The 5,852-nt window shown below is 35.6% G+C and overlaps 1 pseudogene; it reads left to right on the forward strand.

The window, feature by feature from the left end:
• Positions 1-1,094: 1,094 nt before the first annotated feature.
• LOC143607447 (pentatricopeptide repeat-containing protein At1g77170, mitochondrial pseudogene) lies at positions 1,095-2,480 on the forward strand (annotated as a pseudogene).
• The last annotated feature ends 3,372 nt before the right edge of the window (positions 2,481-5,852 follow it).

Genomic DNA, 5,852 nt, shown 5'->3' on the forward strand with positions numbered 1-5,852 from the left:
TTAACTATAAACTGACATGTGTCACAATTATTTTACTTTATTAAAATAAGTAGATTTACTGATTATGGATTATTGGTTTTTGTAAAATAATTTGGATATTCATTATATAATGTGCTTATGTTTGTTATTTGTGATGATTATGAATGATATTGGATGGTTAAAATTTAAGTGTATAAAAATTTGGTTTTTTATGTGGAATATAAACAGAGGGACGCAAACCGCGTGCTTCAAAATAACATGGACTTAATTAGAACGTCATGAAAGAGATAAAAGTTAATTTAAGTTTTTTTTCTAATGAAACATAGACCGAAGAACTCATGGTGGTCTCGCCAAAATACTCAGTTTTTTTTCAAGGGAAGCGACATCGTCCCGCCCACGAACAACATGAACACAACTTGTTATGGGAAAATTTCTAAAATGTCCCATTAATAGATAGCGATTCCATTTTTGTCATCATAAATAAAAGTTTTCAAAAATGTCTCATACAAACACGTCTTTCACGACTTGTTTGGCCACCAAACTCGTCTTTCACAACCTGTTTGGCCTATTAATTGTTTTTTTAAAATTACATTATAATAATTAATTTTAACCGTATTTGATTTTCTTTTATAACTTGTAATATCTAAATTTATATATAATTTAGAATTTGTCGCATAAACGTGTTTATTTTTTAACATCATGTCATAAACTTTACTCAAAACCAAGCGTCAAATTGATATCGAAATATTCAATAAAATTTGAACAAACTCATTTTAAGTCAATTTAGTCAATACGGAGAGAAAAATAAACACGTTTTAACGGTATATTTAGAACTTTATAAAACTTTACGCATTACAAGTTATTAAAAAACAAATATGAGTAAAATTAATTATAATAATATAATAATAAAAAAAACAAAACGTGTCGTGAAAAACGCATTAGAGGCTAACAGGTCATGAAAGACGCATGACAGAGACTAACAAGTTGTGAAAGACGTGTTTGTGTTTGTAAGGGATATTTATAGAAAATTTTATTTATTTTGTAATGTCGAATCAGTTTCACGTCACTTTGGTATACAGAGGCAGGGGGCAAATTGTTGGCTGAATCGATGATACATGACTTCAATTCATCCTCTCTTGTTCTTCAACATCTCAAGACATCAACAAATCCCCAAATACTTATTACCCACTTGTTTCTTGTATTCAACAACAACACATGTTAATCAACAACAACAACAACAACGTACAATATCAACACAAATCACAAACTGCACATCCATCCGTCAACTCAACCAACTCCACACCCGTATCATCCGAACCCACATGCTCCGCTTCCACAGCCACACATTTTATTACAACACCATCATCAGAGCCTACACCAGGTTCAACTCCCCTTCCAAAGCACTCTATGTAGCCATCTTAATGGCCCGTGCTGGGGTCCACCCGGATGCCTACACGCTGCCAGTTCTTCTCAAAGCCCTGTCTCAGAGAACTGAGATCTTGATTCTGAGACAGCTTCATACGCTTGCAATGAAACATGGCCTGGTCTCCAATTTGTATTCTGCAACTGGGTTTATCGCTTTGTATTCCAAAGCTGGTGAGTTTGATGACGCACGCAAGGTGTTCGACGAAAGTCCTCAAAGGAATGTCGGCTCGTGGAATGCGGTTATTGGCGGCTTGTCAAGGAGTGGGCGGGCCCGGGAAGCGCTGGGTATGTTTCTGGAGATGAAGACACGTGGGTTGGAGCCGGATGGTGTGACGATGGTCGGTGTGATTTCCGCGTGTGGGAGTTTAGGGGATCTCGGTTTGGGACTTCAGCTGCATGCGTGTGCGGTGCAAGCCAAACGGTTGGACAAGTCGGATGCTTTGATGTCCAATGCATTGATAGACATGTATGGGAAATGTGGTAGGATGGATCTGGCGTATCGGGTGTTTTCGAGAATGCGTGGGCGGAATGTTTCGTCCTGGACGAGTTTGATAGTCGGGTACGCAACGCACGGGCGCGTTAGTGACGCGCTGGAGTGTTTTCTCAGCATGAGAGAAGCGTCGGTCGCGCCCAACGGGGTGACCTTTGTGGGGGTGCTGAGCGCGTGTGTGCATGGCGGGCTTGTAGAGGAAGGTAAACGCTGCTTTAGCATGATGAAGAACGAGTATGCGATCGAGCCGTGGCTGCAGCATTACGGGTGCATGGTGGACCTGCTGGGCCGGTGCGGGCTGCTTGAGGAGGCGAAGGAGGTGGTGGAAGAGATGCCAATGGAGGGCAATGTGGTGATATGGGGGTGTCTGATGGGGGCCTGTGAGAAGCATGGGGATGTGAAGATGGGGGAATGGGTGGCTAAGCATTTGCAGGCAATGGAGCCTTGGAATGATGGCGTGTATGTGGTTATGTCAAATATTTATGCTCGTAATGGGTTGTGGGAAGATGTTAAGAGGACGAGAGAGGTCATGAAGGAGAGGAAACTTGAAAAGATTCCTGGTTATAGTTTGGGAGCTGGGATTTGAATTTGGTCTAAACGGATTCTGAAATTCACGGATTTGAGTTTAGTCTAAAACTAAATAGATGGTTTTGGTTGATCATGTTTAGATGGTTTTGATTTACAAGTGGGCCTGTTAATTTTGAGATAGGATTGAGTATCTAGTCTAGTTGTAAATTTATTAGTTTAAATTAAGTACTAATACAAAAAACTAGAAAGTTATAAAGAACATCATTTTTATGGTTATATGTATTGTATTCATGTCGACCTATAGTATACCTTCATCACAACAGGCAGTAACAGTATTTATTCGGAGGTTTAGATTGATCTGGTACTTGAAACACTGCATTGTGCCTATTTGGATCTAATTGTTCATTCACAGGATCATATCTTTCCACTCCAAACTTCATATCTTCAACACTTGAGATATTACACTTGTTTCATTATTATTATTTTTTAAATAGATTTAACAGTCAACCAGTTAAAGGTGTTACATGGGCCGTGTTCATGAGTCAAACCCAGACGCAGATATGAGTTTTTGCAGGTTGACACCAACACATGGTTATCTGATTTTTTTTTTACTTTTTTATTGAATATTAATAATTATAAATAAAATGTATAAATAATATATAAACAGGGGCTCATCTCTCTTTTTATGTTTAAAATTTTAACATCAAATAACCCATCAATTTAAGCAATGCCAATGAAAGTAAAACATAAAATTTTAAATTCTATATAATTAACCATGTTAGACGTGGCCCGTGGTTAACCCACAAACCCACTAGCCCAACTCGAACACGAGACGTGTAGCCAAATGTGTCCGTTCAACCCAAAACTGACCCAACCCTATTTAAACTAAACACAAACCCACGAATATGATGTTTTGCATCTGTATCTAGGCCTCTAGGGGCTGTAAACGAACCGAACATTCAGCGGACAGTTCGTTTAATAAATGAACCAACACGAACAAGAAATTTTGTTTGTTTAGTTAGATGAACGAACATGAACAATGTGTTCGTTCATTTGTGTTCGTGAACGTTTGATAATGTATTCATTTATGTTCGTTAGTCAAAGGTTTGTTTTATATTTTTATAATATCTTATGTGTAATAACCAACCTAACATTAAATTTTATAATTTTATTTTTTATTTTCATTTCGTTTCATTATTGTTTTATGAAGTCTTGCTTTAACTAACAACAAATTTAACCAGTGCTTCGTTGACATTATCATAATAAAACCACCGATTGGGGAATGATTATGTTATGATCATTATTATCTCAAGTGCTTAACTTTATATTTATTTAGGTGATTATGTCTAATGTTTAGGAAAGAATGTTGCTTTTTTTTGTGTTTGTGAACAAGTTCAATTCCTTAACGAACGAAAACAAAATTTTCCGTTCAGCTAGCGTTCATGAACTAGTTTAATGCTAAACAAATGAACATGAACAAGGCTTTATTCAGTTAGGTTCGGTTTGTTTACAGCCCTACCTGTATCTGTCAGAAATTCACACCCATGAAAACGATCTACCTCTAGCAGCTTTTTTTCAGTCATCTCAACACCTTACAAAATGTTTTTAAAAGTGGCAAAGCTCCCGAACGATCTTCAACCGCCTCAATTTTTGTAAATCTATCTTTCACAGCCGATGAGGCCCTGCCAAGATTATCCGCAACATCCAGCAGGCTCCACTTTAGCAATGATATTATTTATCATATAAAATCTTTTTAAAATGTGAACATCCTAGACTAGAATAATAATTGATAAACAGAAACAAGCTTTTGCGTGATGATTGTGGTAAAAATCTATCTGCAGTGACCTACAAAGAATGGCTACTACCTGACAGGTGGAATGAAACTTTGTTTCAACATTTTTATGTTTACTGTTTTTATTTCTTAAACTTTCCAAGTTAGTAGAATAAGAAAAACATGTAAATCAATTTATGAAGCCAAGTGGAATCAAATCAGAGAGAAGTTGGTATATGCATTTTAGTAACTACATGACAAATGTAATATATAAAACAACAACAAAACATGCTTTAACTCCATCTGTGACCTACTCAGATTGCATACATGGGGTAGTGCTGTTTGACTGAGAAAAGTCAAAGTGGCACTGCTAAGTTAAATTGTTAATTAGGGTGCTTTAGTTACTTTAGCTATTTGGATACCAGGTCAGATACTCAGATCTATTCCTAGTCATTTAGAGCTAGTTGCATTCCATTAAAAACACCATTATGCGTTAGTTTTAACAATGGAAACTAAAGAGATCACAATTCAAAGTTTGTTGTAAAAAGTTTTTTTGCTGCTAGAGATGGGTTTAGTTCAGATTGTTTTTGGCTGTTTGCAGCTGACATCGGGTTACAAGCTGTTTCACCAAGTTAAAAGTTCGGATTGCATACAAGGGCCACTCACAAAAATATTAACAGATTACATTTAAACTGTAATTTGTTTTTTCTGGATACCGGGCAGTTTATATGTGTTCATTGCAGCTAGTCTAGTTGATCATAACAGGTGACATTTGTTTGTTGAGAACGGATTATCTGACAAGGGCATGTTGACTATTTGGAGTCAAACTAAGGAGTTTATCTAAAATATTTTGATCACAAAGTTTAAAGGGTTACAACTTTATCTGCTATTTTTGGATCATATCAAACTGGTTTTAAATGGTTAGTAATTCAAGTAGGTTGCAAATTCAAATTTTGGTCACAAGGGCAAATTTGTCAAAAACAGGTTAGATAATTTTAAAGTGGTATATTATGCAAAACTAATGACAACATTTAACTATTGTTATCAACATAGGTGACTGTAGGACTCAAAAGTGGAATATGTGACAAAACTCAGTGGTAATATGATTTTAAGTTGCGTTGAAAATCATGTCCGTAATCATCAAAAATAACTGCAAAATCACAAATCTTAGACAAAATCTAAATATTTGACACCAAAAGTCCAAATTCAGCTATATTATTTGTAAGACTTATAATAGCCAACTTACATATCTCTAATTGTAGTATAACAAATATGATATAATCATAAAAAATAACTACAAATCACAAATCTTAAAAAATTTCTAAACATTTTGACACCAAAAGTCCAAATTCAACCCTATAATTTGTGAGACTTATAACAGCTAACTTACATATCTTTTTATTTTAGTATAAGCAATATAATATGGTGCAGTAAGATTTCAAAATAAACCTCCATAATTAACCACGTGATCATTTGCAGAACCATTTTGAAAAGTGATGCACCACTTTACATATTGATTTAAGTAGGGTGTGCATGAAACCAAATAAACCAATTTGTAACGGACATAACCAAACCCAACTCAATACAGACGGTTTGCTTTTAATATAGAAAATATTAACAAATTATTGGTTTGGCTACGGTTTGCATGTACTGAAAATC

Source organism: Bidens hawaiensis, unplaced genomic scaffold, assembly GCF_021521415.1.
Source record: "Bidens hawaiensis isolate Kalapana, Puna unplaced genomic scaffold, B.hawaiensis_p1.1 tig00082630_1, whole genome shotgun sequence".
NCBI lineage: Eukaryota > Viridiplantae > Streptophyta > Magnoliopsida > Asterales > Asteraceae > Bidens > Bidens hawaiensis.